This window comes from Nomia melanderi, chromosome 13 (genome assembly GCF_051020985.1).
Source record: "Nomia melanderi isolate GNS246 chromosome 13, iyNomMela1, whole genome shotgun sequence".
Lineage (NCBI taxonomy): Eukaryota > Metazoa > Arthropoda > Insecta > Hymenoptera > Halictidae > Nomia > Nomia melanderi.
This window is the reverse complement of record NC_135011.1, coordinates 10,368,085-10,395,794: the sequence shown is the minus strand read 5'-3', so window position 1 is coordinate 10,395,794 and position 27,710 is coordinate 10,368,085. Positions and strand designations below refer to the sequence as shown.

At 33.2% G+C, this 27,710-nt stretch overlaps 1 protein-coding gene and 1 long non-coding RNA gene across 8 annotated transcripts in view; one reads left to right on the top strand and one right to left on the bottom strand.

Annotated features, from left to right (window-relative positions):
* mub (poly(rC)-binding protein mub) overlaps nucleotides 1–27,710 on the top strand; it is a 347,807-nt gene that overhangs the window by 79,867 nt on the left and 240,230 nt on the right. The window contains exon 1 of one of the 2 annotated variants that reach the window (XM_076373030.1): nucleotides 2,548–2,840. The exons of the other annotated variant lie outside the window; for it this stretch is intronic. The gene's annotated coding sequence lies outside the window, so the exon portion shown is untranslated. Of the gene's footprint in view, nucleotides 1–2,547; nucleotides 2,841–27,710 lie in introns of those variants that run through there. 2 annotated transcript variants of the gene reach the window in all.
* Nucleotides 6,225–12,050, bottom strand: LOC116425640 (uncharacterized). 6 transcript variants are annotated; one of them, XR_012999924.1, is made up of 4 exons: nucleotides 11,820–12,050; nucleotides 10,272–10,499; nucleotides 8,532–8,658; nucleotides 6,225–7,541 (listed from the first exon to the last, which is right to left on the bottom strand). It is a non-coding gene; the product is annotated as an uncharacterized LOC116425640 (long non-coding RNA). The 6 variants fall into 6 exon arrangements; XR_012999925.1 differs by having other exon boundaries at nucleotides 8,532–8,655; XR_012999922.1 differs by having other exon boundaries at nucleotides 8,540–8,658; nucleotides 11,820–12,049.

Below are 27,710 nucleotides of genomic sequence, written 5' to 3'. Positions count from 1 at the left end.
CAATTTTCGAATTAATTCAACCTTAGTTTCATCCCGTTCGCAATCACATATGGCCCGTGTCGCTTTGTCTCAGCTTTGTATCGTGGATACCTATCTAATCTTGTGAATGGAACACACTGAAACATACCTCCTTTATGGCAGGAAGCTTTGGAATGTTGTGTACAAAGGATTTAGTGGCAAATGTATTTCTAATTGTAAACGTAGATTATTGTGAGAAATATGTGTTACTCTTTTTAATTAAACTAGTTAATTGGATAATCTGAATCATTAAATAATATCATTAGATAAATATTGGTTCTAAAAAGAATAGGAAATTGGACGTTACATTTTTTATTCATTGTTGAAAAGTCAAGGAAGTATAGGATTGTTGGCAAGTTTACTAATTATAGTTTTTATAATTATGTTTCTTTATGTATGTCTGGTGAAATGTTATTATTCATTAAATCCGTTTGAGAGGAAAATAGACCTCCCTTTAATCATAGTACCAGTTTGAATAATTATTTGCAATTTAATTAGTAGAATGTGAAACCTTTTACTTTTCAAGAATTCTCTCGGTCCATTGTATCTTATTACAACGTTCAATATTGAATATTCCATTGCATTCATTGCGTTGTCCAATAAGTTCCTGCTTCCTTTTGTGATAAATTCCGTTTAATAATAATTGTTCGTCTATAACGCATTTCACATTATTTTATTGAAATCTTCCATTTAATATTAAAGTTCTCCATATGGTAAGGTCTGAGCTTTTGATTGTTGGATACTAAATTATACAGCAAATGATAAATGTATGTATTATAAAGCGACAGAAAAGATCCATATAAATTTTCTAATTATTTTCAATTATTCTGTTTTAATAGAAGAATCTGTTGTTAAGTCGATACAACATATACAAATTTCCAAAACAGCTGTCCGATTTGTTGAAATATACTAACACAGATCCACACTTTTCGTATTTACTATTTATAACGCCTTAACAACAGTTGTCTCAGAGAATTATAAAACCCTTCAAACGTATATATTAAAAATATTTAGCAATTTTGAAACATATCACGCACTACAGATTAAACGTTCTAAAATATTATATCCCTTTACGAGCAACGTTCTCTGTTTATGGCTTCCAAATTAGCATTAACATTATTTTATTCGAACGTAGTAAATGTATCATTTTTATAATTTATAATATTTAAAAAAATAGCTAAAATACTATTAAAGTGAAATAAAATATTAAGTCTGTATCAACATAGGATAAAACCGAATGGAACAAAAGCTAGGCATTGAGACTCCATCAACCCCCGTAAATATACTTGTCACAAAACATAATACACTTTTTATTTACTACTATACAAACTCATTACCAAGCCAACCGAGCACATACACTACCGGCCAAAGGTTTGGAATCATTACGTAAATTTAGAGAAACAGAACATTCTTAAAAACAGAATTAATGCTGTTAGAGTAACTAAGGAAGTTTTATTTATCAAAAACTTGCAAGTAACATCTTTCACAGTTTGTATTATTTCTTTCTATCGAGAACCGAATATTTTTTTTTCAAATTGTCTTTTCACCAAAAAGCCGCTTTTACTTATAATGACAGCTTGACGTATTTTGGTCATCCTGACTGTTAGTTTTTCGAGTGTTTTTAATTTTGGGTCTTTCCTATATGTAATGCTCAACGCTTAAAAGAGCAAAAGAATCACGGGTTTGTATATAAGCCGACAACAGAACATCCTTCCCGGTAGTAGGAAAATTCTGAGCATTGCGTTAACACGTTCGCTACCAGTGCTTATTTCGGCGACGGTCTCCTCAATTATAATGTTTTCTTCAATCCAATAAATCTTCTAAACAAAAGATTAAAAAAATATATTACTGAAACGAAATATATAAACTGAAACGAATCATTGAGTTCCTAAATATAATGTCGTAGTTTATAATTTCTAATAACAATATCCACAGAAATAATTTCATTTTCATTATGTAAAATAGAGGATTACGGCCGTCACAACTATATGACACTGCTAGCGAACGTGTTAAACAGGGTGTATTACCTATATAACAGCGTTATGGACATAAGAACCAGCTGAAATCTCTAAAATCATACTGCAGCGTGTTAATATCTTATATAATAACAAACGATTGTTTCAAAGTTAATCTGTATATTCGATTATGGCGGACATGAGCGATTCGAAACTTTTGGCCGGTAGCGTATGAATACAAATACCTCCTCCATTCGTCCGTAAAATGCTCGTATACCGGAATCGATAGAAAGTTTCGCGTGGAATCGGACACGCATCGTATTGCTTTGTTTCGCAAACAAGCCCGGATTTTTACCCGGCTCGTGCACGAAAGTTATCCTTATCGCGTTTCAAATCCCGCGCCCATCCCAAGCCAACCCTCAACGCCCGCTGCCCGATATTCGAAGTTTCCCTCTCGTCCTTTGTACCGAGAGCGTGATTGGCCATGTCGAACGGCGCACATGACGACAGGAGGGATGCGCACGGTAGGATGCGCACGAAGCACGCGCGTATACGCGCCCGCGGACAGTGTCGCGCCAGCCCCCGGCCCTGCTACACCACGTACCATCATCCAGGTCCAGAACCTATACCTGTTCTTTCTCTCTCTCTCTCTCTCTTTCTCTTCTCTTTTACCACCGACCGACCTAACCCAATCGACCCATCCATACCGACACCACAATATCTGGCTAACCTGTTCGATCGCCACGTTGTCGAGTCAAAAGTCGATCAACCAGTGTTTCTACCTCACTGTTGCCGTGGTCGTCGTCACCGTCGTTAGTGGTGATCCTCAACGTTCAACCTTCCAACACGTTGGATTAATCTTCACTGGCAAGTCTATTTCTCTTGATTTCTTCTTTCTTTCCGTTATTTTCATTTCACCGTAACCTGGTTCGTTCCGTTTCACTACATGCATCGGTCGATCCTAAGCGCGCGGCGCGTTGACGTTTACGGAAGCGAGCGCATAGATCAGGTGCCATTGATTCGAACGCGGTCACGTGACTACGGTGCAATGGTCCTGATAACGTCGTGTATTGTCGTCTGGCTGCGTTTTGGATTTCTTTATTTTCGTGGACATTTTAAGTAGTTGAAGGCGAGTTTACTTTTGTTTGAGGTTGTGGATCAATGTTTCTATTATTGTGAGCGTTAATATGTTATGGTACCACTCAGTGAATAAGAGGTTAGATTTTGGATTTACCTCCAGCGGTATAAATACAATTGGTACACGTGTCTCCGCCGGTTCCGGATTTTTCAGGCAAGGATGTACACGTGTATAGTAACGTGTAGCGATAAAATAATGGGTCTGCGCACGCTTATTGCGAACTTCACGCCAAGAATACAGCGACGTGAATTATGCGCGTATTCCACGTGTGTGACCATCGTGTACAGAACCTTTTGTGTTTGTTGTGCCGTTATGACTTTTAACGTCAGCACAGTTACGTTTATCTTAGTTTGTTAACAATCGTGGAGTTTTTTACAATCTCATGTTAATTATGTATTCGCTTTCATTACTAATGTTACACCTTTTGCTTCAGAAAATTAATGAAAAACATTTGACGGTGTTTTTAGTGGTTATTATTATTTATTGTTATTAGTGGTTATTATATGCAAATAAGAAAATGACACGTGCATCATTTTATTTGTATTGAATGGTTAAAATTTTATTTTTTATTCGAGTTTGAAACTTTCACTGTATTTTTTATTTTATAGATTAAGTCATCATTTTTTAAATTGCTGTTTTCGAAATGGCGAAATTTTTTAGACAATGAAATGATTGAGGAGTATTTTTTTATAATATATTTAGATTGGTAATTTAGTGTTTTTATTGCGTCCTCGTGTAGTCCAAGGTCATGCCAAGGTCATTCTACGTACACCGTAAAGATGGTCTTAATATTAAATTAAATGTAATATGTTATTGTTACTTATATAGTTTGATATTGAACCAGGGATTGTAATTTTAGTAACAGATGTGAAACAATATCAGCTTTCGTCATATTATTTTTGGTGTATCTTTTGTCATAACTCCAATAATAACAACGAATCGAGTTAGGTTTCAACGTTATATGACTCTCTAGAACACATGTACTATAGTTACAAATTTGTTAATATGAATTAGTATCAATTCCAAAACTTCTTGGTTACCATGCTTTTCCGTTGGTTAGTCTCATTTCTACATAATCGTATTAGTATGATTTAATTATGTAATTACGTTGAATAATTTTCAGTCCATTTCTAACATCGACAATGAAATCATGCTTAATATTAAATTGTTAATACAACTATACTGTCAATTCACTTCTTAAATACCATTGTTCATAATTATACAAATCCGATACAAGACAATCATTTATACTAAAACAAATACTATACTAAAATCGAGAAAAAGAAACTCAAATAAAAGAATTACAAATTTTTTAAACATCCAAATTGTACTGAAATCATGGTACAACTAAAAAAATCCTTTCTTACATAATTATGTGAACAATGGAAAATCCAATTCCTTCGCATGGCAATTTCATTTTAAACATTGGTTTAATGGTCATCATAGGAATTAGTTAGTAAGCAGTATGGTTACATACCTATTATATACATGTTATATACATGATATATACATTATCAAGATATTTAATTATTCGTATTAATTAAACAGCAAATTATAATTTCCAGTGTCCCTTTTTACTAATAAATCTTCTAAAATCCGAAGTCTAATTTTTATATTAAATTATAAAATAAATACATACGGTTGCAAATATAAACATTGAATTCTAAAAGCCTACTTAAGACTCATTGCAAATGAATCTTTTAAAATGAGAAATTGCCATCAATTACGGTGGAGTAACTCCACTGTAACGATAATTGACTAAATATAACTCTGCACTTTGTTAATAATGAAAAACTAATATTGAATATAACCCAACTTGTTTACGATACGATTTAATATACGCTTTAGCTAGTTTCAGAATTATTTTAGGATTCGAAAGTTGTTCGTTAAAACAGCCGATACTTCCAATAACTGGCATCACGTCGAAGGAAACTCGATAACAGTTTGTACACGCGGGCGAGGTGCGACAGGGGAAACGAAGGGATTCATCCCTGGAATGGCGGGAAACGTTTAATCGTGTCTCTCGGTGTTTCCTCGCGGCGAGTTCTTTTTATTTTTCGACGACACTCGTAATTACAAAAGTTGCCGTGTTAAGCTCATTCGACCGTGTTGCGTCGACGTCCACGCAACTTTCTTCCTTTCACCGGGAAATGAAATATATCGTAGCTGTGGCTCTTTAAAACGTCCCGCGCACTATAATTTACGCCGACGAAATCGTGACAACGGTGGAACTTTTCTTGCGTGACGTTTCTCTTTGTTTTCGCCATTTTTAAGATTCTCTCGCTGGTATATACGTAACTATGATATAATTTAGTCGACAAATGTCTTCTAAAAGCTTCGAGGGAACACAGAGTAATCTGAACAAGGAGAATGTAATTTTCTGGACGGAAGAAGATAAATGGAAACTTTATGGCGCAGTTTTTTCGTATTTAAACTTCGCGTTTGTGAAAAGTAAATGTAAAGGTTTGACTACCTTCTGTATTTTTAAATATAATTCGGCAATGTATTTATTTATTGTTTGCAATATTGTTACTAGTAGAGATTAAGTTTTTACAAATTAAATTGATTTTATATTATAAATTTAGGTCAGTTTATCGTGTGATCAAGTCTCTTTTCGAAACGTGGGCTTAAGTAGAATTGACTTGTTATGATCAGACGCTCGATCCAAGTCGTTGACAAGTCCTCACGTGCTTTACAAATTTTCAAATCCGATCGTCTTCGCAGGTTATATTTCATATAAAAATTTGTATTATTAACTGTTATATAATTATTAATTTATATAAAAATGTTATTAAAAATTAATTTACATTCACTGAAAACAATGAATTTTACAAAGTTTGATATATTATACAAAGAAAAATTGATTGAAAATCAGATTTGTATCTGTATCTTATTTAAGTGTATTGTAAATAATTTTTATTTTGACAAAGTAATAATTTTTTAATCCAGATTCTATTTAAAAAATCATGAGGCAGTGTCTTTAAGTAAACACGATTTCAATTATTCAAATAACACTAATTTTCTAAATTATTTTACTATTAATTCTTAACACATAGATTAGCCATATTTAAATCTTTTATTATTTTTGTAAGAACATATGTAAAATCGCCCCTTACAGCTATAGCATGTAATAATAATATGGTATTAATGGAGTTTAAATGTTTTATTAAAAAAAAAAAACAGGGATAGATAACTGAATAAAATACAAATAAATAGAAACGATATAGCTCGCAGTATACAGGTCTTTTCTCTTCCCAGGTCAACGCAACTTTCTCCAAAATCTCTCGCTATCCGCACTTAAAAATCATTCTCTCCACCACAAGCATTCTTCTTACTCACATTCCCAACAAATTCTCAAACACACCCTACTCTCACCACCACGCACTCATTATCCTTGCTTCCGCATCCCTCGGGAAAACCCACCAACCCTTGGGCCTGGTCTCGATGAGTCCCTTTCTCTTTTATGGCCATCAGAACACTCGCTGTCTCACTGTCTTAAAACTACGATACTACAATAATGACTGAGCAGCTAAGATAAATGCACCACTTACTAACAAGTTAAGATTATATAAATATAAATATTTAATATAAAACATTTAATACAAATATTTTATATTTAAACTAATACTGCTATAATACCATATAAATATTATCTAAATTACCACTCTCTTTACTCTTATTATTGTTTCGTCCTATTTACCACACACAAATTCTAATATTTTTTAATTCCAAATATCACGTAACACACAACAGTCCCTCTTTCCAAATCTCAATATTTATATTCATTTAGAAGGACACTAATATTTATAATAATATTCATAATATAAACGTACTGTCCTTATAACCTTAACTGGTTGGTTATTGGTACATTATCCTCAGTAAAAATTTTCTTTTTCGGATACATTGCTGATAGTTTGATGTCCGCGCGATACACATTGATAAAACTAAGGACTAGCGGAGGGTTACTCGAGCGGAAGCTAATCCAACTAAAAGTAAGCTTCGGAAGGTGGGTTGAAATCTTCTAGCTTTCAAGTTTCCTGTAACGATAATTTTTTTCGCATTCAGCTGACCGTAACTGCGAAAGTTACGGCACTGCGGTCCTCGACATCGACGGTCGTTGCACGTTAATCGCGTTTTTGATGCGATAGCACACGCACAGGAACGTTCGTAGAGAAACCACCACCCTAGCCTAGGTATTTATAAACTGCGTAAACTCACGTCCGACCGTTGCCTCGCGCATTATGACCAACTAACTTATGCGTTGACGGTATGCAGTTTGTAAACAATATCTTGGACGTCTCTTCCCGTGTGCCGGAAAATTGGAAACATGAGTACACTATATTTACAAATGTTATGTTTATGAATTCAAAGGCTCTGTGCCTTAATTCAATCACACCAGGTCGCATAAAATTAAAGAAGACAGGTATCCACTGAAAAACGTTATGTAATTATTATAAATGTTAGTTCGCATTGTTGTATAGATAATGGTGTTACTAAAATGTTGTTTGTTGGGAGCACGAATTTTACATTTTGTATCATTTTCTTCATATTGTTGGGTGATTTATTGAAAAATAAATAATATGGGCTGGTAACATGTTTTTATGGTTCGAATAATTTATAAAATATGCTACACACCAGATATTAAATGACCGGATTTAACACTAGAACTATCAAGCATTTAATACGACTGATATGTAATCCCTATAAAAATTATGACAATAGATTGTTTTTAGTTTCTTCAGGTATTCATTATAGTATTCAAGTGAAACTACTTATTTTCAAAATCATTTCCAATATTCAATGCTCTTAACATATCAATAATTGCGAAACAAAAAAACCGGGATGACCGAAACCAATCATTTTTATATCAATTCCTATATTGTCGGCTTAATCAGTTTTCCAATTTTTACCTTTCCTTTTGTTTCTATTTCCACTAAAAACAATTTATCGTCTAACTTGTTTACTTTCATTTTGTAGTCAGTTATTTGCTTGATTGCGATAGGAATAGATACATACAAAGTATCGGTACGCTTAGTGTTAAATTTAAATCTGGAAAACGTTGGAGAATTTAAAAAATCGTACATTTAAATTGCAAAGAGAAAATTGCTTCGTTGAAGCACAAAATAATGTCCACGTATACCTAAACATTTACAGATTCTTCTAATTATGTTATATAGAACGATAGCTAAAATGTATAAAGTTATCACGCGTGGATTCATCAGAATACAAATTCTACTTCATCACAAGAACATATAAAAATTATTCGCTATATCTCATTCACAATTCAAACTAGAAGCGAAAACTTTCCAGCAAACATCTTTCATTGTTCAATATTTTTATCGTTTATTTTTATTGGTTATTTTCAATAAATTATCCAAAAATATAAAAAATGATACAATAATTTTCAATAAAGCTTAAACCTTTTTACCAGCTTCTCCGCGGATTTATTCGGATATTTCCAACATATTATTAGTGGCAGAGCAATTTCAAACTTTTCGTTGATGTAAGTTCGAAACAAGCATGTTCTAAGATAGTGACGCACGCCTTCTGAAACGGATATAACATTCCTGAAGTATTTTAATTTTCGTCGGCATGTATCCGTTTTAATTATGAGCATGTTGCCGTTGAACACTTCCGTGTGCCAGCGTAAGTAACTCTTTATACCTAGTAAACAATAACTCGGAACAGTTTCCAACAATGACGGTGCTCCTCGCGACTCGAGGAATGTTTAAACGTGTTTAACACTGCATGACATTCTTTGTTTGGCGAGTTGAACGCCGAGGTAGGAAACGGGCTTCAAGTCATGGACGAGTTCGCCGGAATTTCGTTCACGAGTTGACGCATGACTGCATATAAAGTTTCATATTTGCACTTCGTTAGACGGCGAATTCGAAACAATGGGCCGCTCCACTCCCCGTTCACCCCCCCCCCCCCTTCCCTGCCTCGCAGTATATAATAATGAGAATGATTTTTATTAATACGTGAACTCGAGTGGGTGTACGGAAATCGCGGATCACGCATCGTGTTAATTAAGCGTCGCCGACGTTATACAAACCATTTAATTCGCGTGTTGTTTAACGTTCGATTAAACGACGTTATTAATTGCAAGAAATATTTTCACGCAAAGCGGATTGTGATGTTTCGAATCGAACGGTTATTTGATATAATTATTAGCTTTGATGTAACATGACGGTTGATAGTCTTGATGCATGGGAATGGGTTTATTGGTTTAGGGATACATAATTCACAGGTGTTTTTACTGAGATTATTACTGTAGTTTTATTAGGAAATTTTACTGGTGTTAATGGAAACGTTAAGACTATAATTACCGAACAGTTAACCAGTTAACTGCGTTTGACGAGAACTAACTTTGTCAACGATAGACTATTTACTTCTTTAGATAAACATGTAATTCTTTATGTTATAAATACTTCATTATTTGATTTTATTGTGTGTACAGTAAGAGATTTTTAAAATTAAGTTCCGCACTTAACGGGTTAAATTGACTTTTTGAAATTTTCCTATAGGAATTCTGAGGGTGCATCTATCGAGATTTTCATTGATTTAGGATTCAGTTTGCGTATTGCTAGATCAGTTTTTTAAAATAATTTCTCAGAGAAATGTCTGTCATTTTTTTAGTAATTACAAAAAGAAGAAGATCAGGGAATGGGTCATTTTGTCCCGTTTAGTAGTTTTAGTATTAATGGAGATTAAAGTACTTTTTCAATTTTGTTTTGGATTATGTGATTTGTCATTGTTTGATGTTTGTTCGTCGAGGAAATATCTATTTTATATAACGTACTCAATTGATGAACGTTTTTCTATTTCTTATTCATTTTCTTATTTTTTCTAAATTTTGAGTGAAATTATTAATTTACTTTGAAAATTATATAAAATAAAAAGTACACTGTGGAGAGATTTGTATCTAATTTGCATATAAAAATGATGATTTTATTTTAAAGGAGAATAATAGAATATTTTAAAATAACTTATAAAATTACTACAGTTACTACAGTTTCTTTGATAGACTATGGGAAAAGCTGTGAGATGATACAATCCTACAAAAGCCTATTTTACATCTAATAACAAGTGAAAAAGAAAAAATATTATATATTATATAATTCTATATAATATTCTATATAATAAATTTTTTTGTTTACCTGTTTGATGGATTTACTTGAATTGTTAAATCGAATTTGAACTTTATCGAGTACACGTATACTCCAATAAGAATCCACCAACGTGTCTGTCCATGACTGATGCTTTCTACTTCACGATTATAACCCTCTCCTATTGAACGAATTTTAAAATTGTATTTCCTCAACAACGAAGGAACTGACTTGACCTAATTTTTCATATATAACTTCCTTCTGCTTGTGTTTGTCAGTCTGTGGAGTGTATATATTCATATACAATATATATAGACATATATATGTACATACATTGAAATTCTAAAATATATTATTTTGTGTATCCGTATAATTATACCTTTTCTTGATTTACCCGACACTTTTTATTATCGCTACTTTATCCGTTTGAGTGCCATAGGTCTTAATATTTTCTGTTTTATCATAAAAAATTCTAAATAATGCAATCGTGGTAAACGTAGTAACAAAAATAAAAATAAATGATTACAAGGAAAACAAATAAATAAGTGAAACCGCCCGTCCATATTTAAAGGTTAATAGAAACAAATCGATAGTACTAACTATATAAAGAAAATTTCATTATTTTCAAAATTCACGATACTGTATATACAGGTCTATGATAGCACGCGTCGATACTTAAAGGTTAATAGAAACATTTTGATTCTATCGTTGCCGTTGTTGAAAATGTCGCGTGTTGAATAACACGCGAAATCGGTGAATTTCGCTCGGAGTCTGACTGCCGGCCTAATATTTCGCCCGTGAGGCTCACGGTAGCGTGATTTTCGCAAAGTAACCAACGCGTTCCCGAGTTAAAGGCGCACGGGAATGCGCCGCTCGGCGTATACTTGTTTGTTCCGGCAAATATTATCGTTAGGGGGACTATTATTACATCTAGACAACAAGCGCGACACAGCACCGTCGGACTTGGAGTGCGGCTCCGCTAATAACTCGCGCACGGTGAAAATAGACGAACGTTAGAGAGAAGTAGATATGCGACTGCAGCAGATTGCACTGCGCTTTGGATACTTGCGTTATGCTGCAGGCGCTGTCCAAGCTTTGCCCGCGAGTAAATCTAGCTTCTTATACACTTTTACACTTGCTTGTAGAGGTGTGACTATCGATTATGGATATTTTATTAATATTTAACATTAGAACTAGTGTAACAGTCAATACGACATACAGTTTCAGTTTTTTTATATCAATTATTGATATCTTAACACATTACTAATCGAATGGGGAAATTTCCTACTTCTGTTGTCTTTTGACTGCTTTGTCTTTCGTTTTCTCTTTCTTCTATTTTCTTCGCAGTCGAGTCACGAAAAATAAAATATGGTTATTAAATCATTATCTGTTTTAATTTTAATTCGAATTTTAAAGCGAAAAGATTACTAACAAGTATATACGTACTTCTGAAAACTACGTGGCCAGTAAAGTATTAAAAGTATTAAATATCCAAAATGATTTTAAAAATAAATAGTTTCACTTGAATACTATAATGAATATCTAAAGAAGCTAGAAAAACCTCTATTGTTACAATGTTTAGAAGAAGTAGATACTAACCGTATTAACTGCTCGGTACTTCTAGTATTAAATAAGCCTTGGTTGTTGAGACAGTTCATTGCTCGCCGTTTCTACTTATCGCGAACCGGAATGCGCCCATCTTTTACTACCATCGCTGGGCTTTGTCGGTAATGCTACTCGGAGGATGTGCCTGAAACGTGTGAATGCTTCCGGCTGAAGCTACGTTATAATACGTTACAACTCGCAAGTTTTACTCCCGAGAGTTGGCGCTGCGCTACCGGAATACGCCGGCAAACACTGGCCTGAAAGCAGCTTTATAACATCTCACTAGCCAATAGTTTTCGCTTATACTCTCGAGAGGCTACTCGCAAGTGAACACGTTGCATTAGAGTTTTCAGGGTCTCTTTGGTCCACGGAGATTGCGATCAAAGATATTCCGGATACTTCCAGGATCTAAGATTCGTTTCCCGCGGAGAGATTCTTGCTTTCAGATCGAGTTTCTTGTGATAGAGTCGACGACGAGTCTGTGTCTACAAGGTGACCCAAAAGTAAATGATTAAGACTTGTGAAAAGTGGGAAACGTATTGTATTAGGGTTGATGCAACAATTTCGGCGTTTTCTGCGTATGATCGATTTGAACTGTGACCGATCTAACTACCTTGTGATTAATGATTTATTGAAAATCACAGAAAATTCCAGTCTTATTCTATGTCAAATTGCGCTCTAAGGTATAATCATTGATAACAGCATTTAAACAAATTGCATAATATCTATGTCTGTTAAATTCTTTTTGAAATATTCATCGCTATATGTTGTAGGGAAAGGGGTTAAGAAAAACATTTTTTTCTTCGAAACAAATAACATCTGTTTTTAAACTGTTGTAATGTGTATAAAGGATACTTCTTTCTTTGTTTTTACTTAACTGTTATCCAGCGAACATTTGAACTACTAAACTAAATTTAAAATCTGAAAACGTCGAAACTTCTGCATCAACTCAATACATAATTATTCTATTATTTTACGTATAACTAATACGAGAATGTCAAATGAGATTATTTTGTTTAACGTTTCGTTTTGAAATATTTATTTCGATGTTTCGTATTTGTCGGCTACACGTGTATGTAGTTAACTTTCAATTAATTATAATACGGTGATATAATACGTATATTTTATATAATTCTTCAAATTCCATACATTCTGTGCAGTTTTGCATTTCCAAATTGTCTATAAGTGCATAAAAATCCACAGTCCAATTATTAAAAATATGAAAGTTTTTAGCAAACGATAGACTCAATTTTTACCTCATAAAATCTTCAAAGAGAAACATTTAAATTAATTTCAATGTTTAAAATTAGAAATTAATTTCAAATATTTAAACTCACACAGAATAAACATTTTTTTTTGTCCTGTACTTGCATATGTATGAAGTTCCCATATTGGAATAGTCATAAAATGCAATGAATGACATTATTCATGAATATTTTTTCAAATTCATGACCACACCAATATTTAAATACAACAACAGCAGTATATTTGTTTTAACTCCTCATACAAATTCATACAACAGAGGGTTAAGTTTGAAACTTATAAGGAAGACAAAAATTGAAAAAAAAACCATACAGGAGATGTTTTCACTATTTTGTTCGTACCGATTCGTGACCCGTGAAATAAGGTAACTTTTCGCGTATGTTCAATGGAACGGTTAATAAGAATTGGATGCGAGGTCCGCAGTAATAAAAGGAGTGTTCTTGACAGATCGGGTTATTGCTTCGTAGCGTGGGTTTAATGAGGATGCTTGCTACTGCTTCCATACACGGTGAATTTTCTTTGTCTACGAAGACTGTGCCCGAGATCGATTGCCGTGCTTCCCTTTGTACTTCATTCCAAGCTGAAATGTCGGGAATGATGAAACCTTATTCAAATTTATGGCAAGACAAACATTATTTTTTCCATGTTTGTAAGCCCCAAAGGTAAATGACTTTCTAATCGTTTCCTTGGAGCTCAGTTTCCACGGTAATAAATCACACATCTTCCTGTATAATAACATTATTCACAATAGTTCTGGATAAAGTAATCGTAAATTGACCATAGACATTCATGCGGTTGTAGATTTTCATAAATTATTTTACCGGGGAATTGAAAAATTGTCAGGACGTGATTATTTCAAATTTGATCATTCATAACTTTGGTGGACAAATTTGTGAACAATTAAAAGTTCTTCGCCACATAGAATGTAGATTTAATTTTTCGTGGAATGTAAAAATAAACCGCAATGTATAATGTTTGAAATCATTCAATAATTAATTATAACTCAATAGTAATAGTATTTTTTGTACTATGGAAATGTAATAATTCAAGATCTTAAATATTCTTTATTGTAAAATATACAATACTGTGAGTCACATTACCAAAAAATCTTGATGGGTCATTTGAATCATACTAGTACTCTTTTCATCAGTTTCAATTAAATTGTGATAATTATGAGATGGAACAGTGTAGGTTTTTCTTTACGTGTGTCGCACATTTGAATAATATTGTTTTAATAGGAATGTGGTATGTAATTAATCATAATTTTGAAATAAATTATTCATTACCCAATTACTATACAGAATTTCATGATTTACTATTGTTAAAATTAATGATCTAGAAAATTAATTTTAAATATAAACAGTGCAATATATAAATTAAACTTCTGTCTCTGAAATTTGAAAAGTTTCGAAAAGTCACTTTGCCCTGTGAAAAGCGCACGTATTGTTAAAGCTGCAGTGGGCATCTTTTTTATGGAAGCGGTAGAAATCCAATCCTTCTTGCTTTGAGGTTTTTTAGAATTTAATACTTCTCGTAAAGGACTGTAGGAATATTAAAAAATCTCTTGATTGTATTATTCCAACACAAAAAGGAGAAACCAGTCTGCTACTGGAATTAACTTGGATTCATATTTCTAGAAAAACCTTGACAAAATGGCTCATGTGATTCAATCATTACGAAATAAAGAGTAACTGTGGCTACAATGTTGCTTATTTCGAGATGCTTTATAGACACAGAATTTTAACAAATTTAGTCATTTCATTCTCTTCATATTTTCATCTTTATAAATCGTTCACTCTTTATTCTTACACTTTATATACTTTATTATAATATAATAGTAAATTATCTTCTCTGCTCTCATCTTTCATCTCTAGATAAAAAAAATTGCCCACTTTATGAATTTTAATTTCCATCCTGTTATCGTTTTTCATCTACAATATCATGTTCATCATTCGCATATCCTTCGTATTTTATTTTCATTGCAAAGTACTCGAGCGAGAAATCATTTTGTCTCGCGTCGTCCTAACAATAACGTGCAAAAGCTAGCCACTTTAACTCTTGAACAGCTTGTATCACGTTGGAAGCAGTCCTTGCGAGCAATCTATCCTCGATTTTCTTTATTATACCTCGTCGATCACTCCCATCTTTCCTCCACCCCCTGCTTGTATCATTTTCCCACGGGGTGGAAAAATGAGGCGAAGCGTTCCTCGTCGTCGACTTATTCGATTTTAAGATTAGAATATTAAAATGGCGCAGCCGTGGATTACCATTGGGTAAGAGGACCCTGTTTTGCTTCCTCTTCTTGCACTCGTCTCCTTCCTTGAGGGCGTTGCGTTAATATTGCAGATGACCCACGAGAAAGAACGGAACCTTCGAACTCGCAGACGAAGGTGAGCCGACCCGAGAAAGCGTGATCCACTTCTGGCGATGTTGTATTTCGTTGACTTTGACTACTGACGCTTTCGCGTCTCACTGTTTGCTGCGCTATATTTGTGAAATTATTTAAGTTACATTCAATTCTGCTTTTCGTTTTTACACGATTTTGATTTAACTCCAATTATTGTTCTCTTTTCTTAAGATTTAAGACAAATTATTCTGCCCTTTTTCCACGATTTCGATTTAATATGAATTACTTTTCCTTTTCTCAAGATTTTGATTTAATACAGATTACTTTCATCATTTTACAACATTTTGATTCAAAATAAATTATTTTTCCTTTCCTCAAGCTCTTGATTTAACACTAATTACTTTTCCCTTTTTACACGATTTTGATTTAACACAAATTACTTTCTTCTTTTTACAAGATTTTGATTCAATACAAATTATTTTTCCCTTTTTACACGATTTTGATTTAATAAGAAATATTTTTCCTTTTTCTCGTGACTTTGATTTAACTCGAATTCTTTTCTTCTTTCTTCATGATTTATTTGATACTTTACACGAATCAGAATCAATTAATTTTCTTCGTACACTATTTGGTTTGATTTAACATAATTACCTAAATTTTAAAATAGGTTTTGAGATGGTTTGTTGTATTATTTTACTGCCTTTTTAGGTCTCGAACCAATCTATACTTTTCTGTAGGTACACTATATTTTTTACACGGGCTTTTTTATATGGAACGTATCTATTGTATAGAAACAGAATTGAATGTGTTCGTTTGATCAACGTTTCTCGTATTTCTTTATTCATTGATTTTTTAGGAATCGATTGTTTCATATATTCGTAGTATAAGCAAAGAGATCAAAGAAACGTTTTTGGAAATAGTTTTATTCGCACATGTATTGTATATTAATCGTGTCTGTAGAGTACAAATTTAAAGTATGGTATTAAGTTAGGTCTTTAATTAGCAAAATTTATGACTTTCATAGCAAAATAGAATTTTTTTAAAAATGGTATAAGGTATAGAAAAACAATTAATTTAGTAGTATATAATTGTTTTCTATCATACAGTCTAATGTTTTTTATACTTCAACGTTTATACACAGAAATTATATAAAAAATATAACAAAAGACATTTCAGATCCCGATAAGGATTGTTTTCCGATAAAAAGATGTTTCAACAAAAATACTACATTTATTTTAGTTTTCTAGGTAGCAGATTTAAATCCAAAAGTACTCTTACTGAAATTCAGATATCTGAAACGTAGAGAATCTCGTTCTGCTAACAGAATCTATTCAAATTTCAATGCAATATCAATTACCACTGAAAACTCCGATATTTGCATATCCAGTGACCCGATATGAAGTGTCTCGCAGCTTGAGATATACATTTTCCGTGCGAAATACCGAGTAATATCTAATTTTCCATTCCGTTTTAGTATTCTAACATTTTAGAGGAAATATTCTGATCTAGAAGCTCTTTTTTAGAGTAATCTCCGGAATATTATTTTCCAAAATAATATTTTTTAGATTATCATACGCAAACGTTTTACGTATAAACAGTGTAGCTTATAAACATTACATAAGCAATAAACATAGGTGGTCATTTTCATCTATGGTAGAATTTGCATTGTTTATAGATTTTAAAAACGAATATTATACAATATTATATGCACGTTGTTAACATTATAACCAAATATGTAATTAAAATTAATAATTTAAATTTAATTTGAGTTAATAACAATACATATACGTATATATATATATATATAGTAATAGCTATTGTTGGATCAAAGTTACTCTACCGCGAATTCATAATAAACATTTCAAACAGAATGAAACAAACATAAATATTACGTATTTCTTATGAATTTAAATGAAATATTATTCTCCTATCACCAATTAATATTTAAATGAAATATAAACTATTATTTCTATTTAGAAAGGTACTTAAATTTCTATTAGAAACTTCTAAACATTATGTGCCTTTTATTTTTCTCTCTTTTCCATAAATTATTAATGATAAATTACATAGTTGTATCAATTATAGTTGATAAAAAGTTTGTAAGGCAAGGGGTTAATACTGCAAAGATAAATAAAACATTTAAAAGAATCGACCTTTTAGATTGTCCGAACCGAAATACCTTAATCGCTCGTTCGTATATCAACGGAAAATGGTGGCAACGGTTTTCCCATTTAAATGGCCCACTCGAGATACTATTGAAAAATCGCCGCTTAAATTCACTGTTTTAATACGCGCGCGATTATTTTCCCGGCTGGTTTGCCCGTGTACATACACGCTGTCGTGTCGTGTTTACGTTTCGCATTCGTACGCCACGTTTTACATACATTTCGGTGTTCATAACGTTACGTTTTGGAACGCAATATGTTTGATACGCTTCCAGTTGTTGTTTCGCTTTCTCTGCACCTCTGGGATGCATATTGCATTAAACATCAGAAACGTGAGAAGGTAGTTGTGTGCTTTTAAATATTAAAGAGCGGCACGTAGCCTAGAGAAGAATCAACGACGGGAATTTTCGAGCGGGCGATTCTGAAAGCGTGCAGAATTTAATTTATTATAATGCGCTTTGCTTCCTTCCATTCTATTGTTTTCTTTTACTTCTGCGCAACGCTTCGTGACATATTACGATTTTTATCTAAACGAATCATTTGTAATATGTCTCATTTAAGCAGGAAAGGAAATTGTGTAATAATAATGAATAATAATAATGGTAATGTTAATAATGATTAATTTATTTTAAGTTTTTGAATTTGGATAAATATGTAAAAGAAATTCGTTATACACTTGATATGTTAGAAATTTATTGCTGGTACCACATTTTTGCAGTGTAAATATGCAAATGTTAATTAGTGAGGAAACAAGAGTTAAATATAAAGTTTCTCGTGTTGAGAATTTAAATTACAGAATTATTTAATATTTAAAGTAAAACCGAATTGTGTGTGTGTGTGAAACAAATAACAATATTAAATTCTTTGCAAGTTTCTCAGTTTTCCATTTCACATTTAATAATTGCAACCGACAGTTGGATGCAGCTGCTTATTTAATTACATACTTCAACACGGATTTCAGGTAGCATTACGTTATGTTTGTATGTCTTTACGCGATGCGAAACAATGTTTTATCATACGACTGTTCCAATACTTGATATCGAACGATGGAAACGTACTTTTAGATTTAATCAGTTACAGAGTTTAATCCGTTCGAAAAAGCGAAAATTCACTGTTTAAATTACCTTACTTGACAGACGCAATATCCAGACTGAATCTGAAAAATGGAATATTAAATCGTGAAATTGTATCTGCAATTTCGTCTGCGCGGATTTTATTTTATTTCAAACTAGAGATCGGATTTGCAGTCCAATGAAAAATGAGGACAAAGGGTCAAAGAGCGTCCAAATATAATTCTGTAATTAATAGGCTGCGTAGCATGACAGCATTCTCAGTTGTCCCGAAATTTCTCAATGAAATTAAGCAGCTGACAGCGGAGCTAGCGTTTCGTGTTTACTAAGAAAACACTGTCCGGCGCGACGTACAATATCATTTTCTTACTTATACTATATTCATAACTATATTACGTTTATTAATACATGTGTATTACATTGTAGTCGAGACTGTGATATTTTAATTAACATCTCGTTTTCAGGGGATGGTTTGTCTTTGATTACTTATGCTGTGATATTAATGGAAGATATATGGATCACGTGAAACTGGAACTTCCATGCATACTGAAACTTTATGAAATTACTAATAGTACAAAAGACTATTATAAAAATGATTGTTATTGTGAATATTAGATTTTACGTATAACTCGGTGAACAACTTCAGAAATTAATAAAGTAGAAATTCATCGTACTATACAAATCAAAATAATGTATTATATTATTAACAAATTATTCGAATAGATTATTTCAGTAAGTACAAAAATATGATGCATAGAAATAAATGGAATAAGTAAAAAGGAAGTACTCATATTAATCGGTAGAATATTTTGCTGAAAATAACTACCAATTAAATACTTTTATTAATAAAAATTCGTAACTGCCAATCACATATCTTAATTAAATATTTATTAAAAATAATTCAAACAATACCTATCTCGAGTTCTTACAAATTCCGTTACATGAACAAACAAATACATAAGTATACAACAAAAATATAAACAATTACAGATAAATGATATATCTAAGTATAAACTGTAAATGAAAGATATATCTACGTATAAAATTTCTTGTTTCGCAATTACTGATACTTTAAAGGTATTGAAATTCGAAATGATTCTATAAACAAATAGTTTCACTATAACAAATATTCGAAGAAACAGAAAATAATTTATTATTCTAATTTTTGTGTGGATTACATATCAATCATATTAACCCTTTGCGGACAAATGTCGACATTTCGATGAGGTCAGATGTTCACATTTGGAAGACTGAGTCGCAAAAAAATGATTTAATTAGTCAAACAGTAAGAGGTCAGAACGTAGTTTACTTTTTTCCTATTAATTAAGCAATCGATACATAGTTTATCTTCAATTGCTAAAGGTTTTGTACACTTCGAGGAATCTTCGTCTGCAAAGGGTTAAATCATGATACTTGCATATTATACGTGGTAGTTCCAGTGTTAATAGATAAGGTGGAGTGGAATAAGTGCAGCCCAGTTTTTAGTAAGTTTGACTTTCAAACCATGTATCTTTAATTTGTTTTATAATACTTTAACATTTATTGAAATCAACGAATACTTGAATTAATACGCTTTAATTAACATTGACAAAAACGCCAATTTCACTTGTATATTTTAATTTTTTAAGAAAATTGTAAAAAATCCAACAACTGTGCACTTTACCCGAAAATGGGGCATGTGCACAACCGACCATTAAAACCGATTTGAAGCCTTACATCATATGCGACGAGGCAAGAGTATAACTATTGATATGTTTGCTATAAAATACTTTTTACCGCATTCAAATATGTTGTTTCGTAGTATATAATGTATTTCGTAAGTAGACGTGCTCTTTACATGTGGTGCTTTCGACCTGGTTGGCATAAATCGGGGATTCCCCTCATTAATTGGGCAACATCTATGTGAATAGGATGGTATTAACTTCGAATAGATTACTACATATTAGATATTGCAATTTCTCTCACATTATATTAATAAAAGGTTTATGCACTTACCCCACTCCACCTTACATTAAAATCTAAAAATTATCAAACAAAATTAAATGACCAGCCAACCATAAAACTCCAGAAAATACTAAATAACAAAAAGAAAACTAACAACTATAAAAAAACCACAAAGAACAAATAAAACAAAACAAAAGGGAAACTACATAGCATTCCATCCCACCCCCGAGTCCCATCAAATATTCGACAGCGCGAAAACCCCAGCCGAAAGAGGCCATTAGAAGCGACACCTCTCCGCGTAATAATCCGCGTCATCGAAATTCGTCGCACCCAAACAACGACCGACGTCTCACCGCTCCCCGACGATTCCTTCTTCCTTTGAAGACTGTTTGCACAGACGATCGAGGAGAAGTTCGTCCGATGCGTATCGCGGGTCCTCCTTAATGGCGACTCTCCCTTCCGGAAACGAGCTCTCGCATTGTACCTGCGCCCGCCGGCTTTCGTTAGCGTCGCTCGCGAAAACTGCATCCGTGCTTCTGCATCAAGTTGCAATTACTGTCTTGCCAGGCGGCTAGGGACAACCCCCTCGGACCTTTTTCATCCGCTTTGCCTCTTGCTTTGTCTTTAAAGAAACTGTCTCTCCCCGTCCGACGTCCCTTCCCAACGGCTTTCTACGGCTGCACCCCTAGTTGTCGCGTTATCTCGGACGCGCGGCAGTGTTGACGGTGTGCGTCGAAACTTTTGTTCCAGTTTACATGCTCGTAGGTGCGCGGAGTATTTACTGGAAAGAAGAAGACGGCGAACGGGGCCGGGCTGAATGGCGCAACGAGAGGGGTTGACAGAGGGGTGGCGGCGGCATGTGTATGTGTGTGTTTGCGTGTGTTTGTCAGAAGAGGCGTCGTTAGTGCCGGGGGCGTGATTCCGCTATCTCTGTCCCGGTCCCTTCGTCCGTTTGTCCGTCAGAAGGACACCGACTAAAAAGAAAGACCCGCGACGTGTGTACAGCCTGTTTCAGAAATTGGTGCTGCAGCTTGAAATGTTGAACAAATTGAGAAACGGGGACGGAGGAATTTTTAGGAAGCTTGGTTTTGGGGAAGTTTTAAGGAATAGCACTTGCGTGTTATATGGGCCCACCTTTGTTTTTAACACTAAAACTACCGAGCAGTTAAATTGACTTTTTAAAATTCCTCTGTGGAAACTCTAAAAGTGTATTTATTCAGACTTTAATTGATTTTCAATTCAGTTTGCGCATTGTTATATCAATTCTTCTAATAATTCATTAGAGAAACATCTGCTATTTTTTTAATAATTGAAGAAAGAGGAAATCAGGAATGGGTGATTTTTATCCGTCCGGTAATTTTAGTTAAGAAATAATGATGATAGTAACAGTAATGATGATAATAATGGAATATTGATAAGGTGTTGTAATATTAGTCCTTTGCGCTTGATAATATTTTTTATTAGAAATATTGATTACCTCCTAATGAAATATTAACCCCTTGCCCGTCAATATTGTGTCAGACTCGTGGTAACGATCATCATAAGGTTAACTTGCGTAAGTTAATTATAAAAATCTGGTGCATCGGTTAATGTAATGTACTTGTTTCCGTTAATCAAATATTCACTCGAACATGTTGTATCTGTTGAGCTTGTGAGAGTAAATTATGCACTGTTTGTTTATCTTATTATTCCATTGATATTAATTCCCTTATCGCGTCATTTATTTGCAATTGCAATGTATAAATTTAATAATAACAACTGTATTAATTATAAACCCTCTGCTTATACCGAAGTATTAAAGAATAGATTCCATAGTGGTAAAGGGTTTTCCAACTGGAAAAGGGTTGATATTCATTAGAGCAGTGAATTCATGGAATCTTCATTATTTGGTATCTCGTTATGCACAAGAAGAACGTGTTGATTATTTATCATTAAAAAGTAGTGCAAATATAACGGATGTTTCATATTTGAAATATTTATGTAATACTAGCCGATAAATGTATAAGAAAATGTCTCATTTTAATCACACATAAAATAAAGAAATATATCTCTAATGTAACATTGCACTTATTATTGCGTTCAATAATAAATTTTCAGAGGAACCTATGTTTATAAATTTGTGAATAAATAAATTCGGTGCTATAGGAAGTTTATAATAGATGTGATGTCTGACTATTAGTCACTATTTCTACTTGCAGTGTAAATTCATCAAGCTTTTATATATATATATCACTGTACTATTAATCTCGTCACCAGTTTATATCACGTAATTGAGGAAAATAAAGAATATTGTGGTACAAAAATAGTAGTATACAGGATACAGGAATCTGTTCTGCGAAGAGATTATTACTCAAATTCTATTTAAGTTTATATGTCCTTTAAAGTCTTTTATTTCAGGTACATTTTTTATTGCAAAAATGTTTATTATTAAGTAGAAATTGCTAGTATTAAACAAACGCGCTAGTGATCGCTAACAACCAATATTACCGAGTGTCAAAAATAACTAAATAATATTGTAAAATAAAATATCATTACTCAACTAATGTAATAATAACAACTGTATTAATTCTTGAAATTTTTAATAAAAGAAATAAGTTCCTGCATAATTCTGTTTCTTATAAAATAAATACCGTTATATTCATAGGTTTTGGTTAGGTTATTTTATAAGAAACAGAATTATGCAGGAACTTATTTCTTTTATTAAAAATTTCAGGAATTCAAAAGTGACAGAAAAATCTTATGATATTTCTATTAAGCTATGTCTTCTATTATATATCACATGCTCGTGAACGCTACATGTGCGTAAAATCCACAGTCTAGTGATTATGAATTGACTAACTGTAGTGTTTGTATATCAGTGAATATAAATTAACAGTCACTGGCAGCGGCGCCTGACTTCTCGTCCAAGAATGAATTACTGGCAGAGATTTCATAGATCGTTCAAAACGAAGCAACCTTGTCACTGCGCGAATTAATTTACTCAGGAAAAATACTCTGCTTGCGCGTACTCGTTTTCCATTGCCGTGTTTAAAATAGACAACTGCGAAGTATTTGGATTACTAAAAGGAAGGAAACTATTCTGAGACAATTGTTCGGACCACAGGATATTGAATTTAAATGTGTTAAATTAATTTGGATTTGTTTTCGTTTTGAATTCATTCAAACTGCACTTGTTGTATTCTTCGAACATTTACTATCCACGATTTCGTTATTGATTGTGCGATTATAAATATAGAAAGAGGATACTTATATATCAGTAAAGCTATCATTAACTCATTTTTCCCAAAAATGAACTTACACCACTTTAAAAAAAGCGGCCGATATTATTCAGTAAATATTAATAACTACGTTGAAAATGTAATACTTTCTTCTAACCTGTGAACTGTGGAATTTAATTTCAAAAATTTCTCGTTTCGCGTAATAAAATCTAAAAATGAAGTATGTACTCGTTAAACGCAGGACGAATGCACCTACGGTATGTTCTAATGAAAAACCAAAGCAAAACAAACAAGAATTACACGTTTTCGTAGAAAACTAAGGAATCAGTATCATTTCAAACTTTAAGACGATGCGTACACTCGTCAAACGCAGTTACCCGATTAATTCGAAACCGTACAGAAGTTCCCGACAAATCTAATATTTCCAAATACGCTAATACAATAAAATATTCCCAAGCTAAACTATTCATCGCGCACCTTCAACAGAAAGTCACGTTACACAACGTAGCCAGTAAAATGAGAGCAAATTACGAAGTCGCACGTTAATGACGGTATAGGATCAACCCCCACGGGGATAGAATAAAATCTTCGCCCCCGGGGCCATTGTTAAAGATAAACACGACGCGGTAGGATTCCTAAGTCCCTCGTGCAGAAGGGATATTACAAACGACAACGTTCACGCTTTCGCATTCGTCCACGCCCCAAGCTGGAACACTCGAGCGACTCTTTGAAAGCAACGGCCGCCTCCGCGTCTCGGTTTAATATTTCCGCGAGAGTAATTTTCAAAACAGGGAATAAAGTCAGCGCCGATAGCCTCGCGCGAGCCGGATTCTTTCGCGACTACTGCGACGACGACGACGACAACGGAAAAAAATACAATTGATTTCTCAGATGCCGGAGAATCGAGAGCCCCAGCCGATTTTCGGGGTGGTTCCGTCGCGACGCTCCGCGGAACAAGTGATACGGAACGGTACGAGAATGCAACGATCCGATTTCGATACGATTTCTATTCTATCGGCCAGGAACTCGCCGGATCGGAATTTACCGAGCAACGAATTCCTTCAAGGTTTCTGTACATCTTTCACGGATTTGTCAATAGCAACTGCTTCCGCGGGAATTTTACTTATCTACGGTTCCTGGACTCCAGTATTTCGAAGAATCAATAGGTCGCTGTGTGTGTGTGTGTGTGTGGCTGTGTTTGTAGATGGGAAATATTCGAGGAAGATGGAGGTAATAAAGATTTGTGTTTCCTTTGGTTTCGATAGAACTTGGGACAATGGTTGTGGATTTCGTTGGGTTTTAAATTGGCAATAATTCAGTTTGCCTCGGACAAATGTTTATCTAGCAACTGTATTAAGGATTGTCTGTGTTTGCAGGATTATTTCATTTATGTGAATAAATTATGTTTATTTATTGAAATAATTGTCCCGAATAATTTGACTTTCATTACTTCGATAATTAGTTTTAATAATTTATCTATGTTTACAAGAATGATTGTTTCAAACAATTCGTTTTCGTTTATTTATATAATGCGCGAAGTAAACGTTTTATGCGTTTGATGAAATCGGTTTTATTTGCGTATATCTTTTAGACGAATAGATTCCATTGACTATTTAAATTTCCATTCAAATTCGAATTATTCGTTACCACGTGTCCGTTGTTTGAAGAAAATTTTCCCTGAAACAGCTACAGACCTCATTATGGTATATATTCGAAAAATTTGTAAAATCCAGGTTAGCCACAACTTCTTCGATATCGTCCGAGTCTCAATATGTAAATAACGAAATCTGTTGAACTAAAACGGAAGCTGGAATGGCGTATTAAAAGGCACGATGGGAATTTTACAGGGGTATCGATAAACGGCAGGATGACAGTCGTCGTTGCCAAAGCACGAGGGGAAACCCGGTAAACCGACAGCGATTTCATTATCAATTTAACCACCTCACTGAAATATGGACTGATCGATAATCCAATCCAATTTCAGTCTCATTCGTTATCCGTGCTCGAGACTACTGAGCGATCATTGCCGATATTTCAATCCGAATCACGCTCTTCCGGACGAGAAAGACGCCCAAGTGGACAGATAATAATCCTTTTACTTTCCACTACGTTCCTGTGCAAACATTGGAATCTCGACTAGTTTTCTTCTCTATTTTCAACCCTTTCCACTGAACACTATTTTTCATTGTAAGTATTCGTTACTTTCTGGTGAACTATCGGTAACATTATTTGCAATTAATATAAAGAAAAATTTTGTATAAATCAAAGGTCAGAAACTATTTTATTTTGTATGGTTGATATGTTGCTATCGTACAGAAAATTGAAGGTTCAAAATTTGTAATTTTGCTGTGATCAATCAAATGGGACTGAGAGTTGTCCCTAGAAGGTAAAAAGTTACATTAGGAGTTTTCTATATCTGTATTTCAGAATAAATAATAAAATCATTCGATGGACAGATTTCTGTGTTCACATTATTCTTATCAATTTTTTGTGAAATGTGTATACGTATGAACTGGTGCATTTTTAATAAGAATAGTTTTCGAAAACAAAAAAATTTTGTTGAGTACTGTAACTTTTGTTTCAATTTATTTATTAACATTTATGAATATGATACAATTCTTTTACGAATATACCTATTTATTTTATATTAATATAAAATTGTTTTGTGATATTGCTTCTTTGCATGTCAGAGGGGGAATAAATAACAATAATAAAATTTAATTACATATGTACTAATAGACCAGACTTTTGTGTATATATACAAATTTGCATATATATAAAACATATTTTATATTTTTCTTTACTTGGCAATAATGTTATATTTAAATATCTAAAACTGTTTTAATTAAATAGACTTTGAAATTATTTTACATAAACGTTTCAATTTATCGATTGCACTATACACAACATTGTGAAAATTTAAATAATAATAAATCAAATAACTGCATTTTTAATCACATTTTTATTTAAATGCAAATCTTTTTATATTTCTTCATACTTTTATCATTGTATTTGTAAAGTGTAAACTTACTAAATAACATTAAAAAATATACATAGTAATAACAAATAAATATAAGGCAATGTAAGAATAAGGGAAAATAAGATTCTCAAGATCCCCGTTATCAATTTGCAATATCACACCGACAAGAAAATGGATTGGAATGCGTGATGGATCAAAGAGACGAGAACCTATTCGCGGAATTTCATTCCCCTTTTCTTTTTATCTTTCTCTACCGAACGGTAATCGAGAGTATATCGATGATGACCTGGAAACCTTTTGTTCTGATGGATGAAGAGACTTCGTACGTGGAAGTGTTCGATTCACGCGAATCAGCGTGTAAGATAATTTTCCTCGGCGATCCCGTGGGTACGCGGGATACGAACTTGCCGAGGAACTTCCGTTGAACGCGATCTACTTTGAAAATTTTACGCGGCGGCGGCGGCTGAACCGTGAGAGAAATATATTGGCGATATGCTGGAAGCCATAATGGATCGACGCGCGCTCGTGAAATTAATGGGGGGTGGATAACGATTTCGAAATAAATTCTTTTTAATATTCATTAGAGGAACATTCTTTTTGGAAATTGTTCATCGTTCTCATTGTTGAAAATGTTCATTTGCTTGTATGTATGAATCATTCAAGGGTGAGGAAATATTGAATACAAAATGCTTCTTATTTTTTAAAAAGTTCTTATTTTTTATTTCTTCATTTGTTTGTTTTGAGTTTATTTTAAGATGATTACATTAACAGTAAATTATTAATTTTATTACTACCATTAACATTACAATAAATTATTATTATTATAAATTGTTAATTTTCTTATTATTACTATGCTTATAGTATATATTAATATTCCAGTCGTCATACAAGTAATACA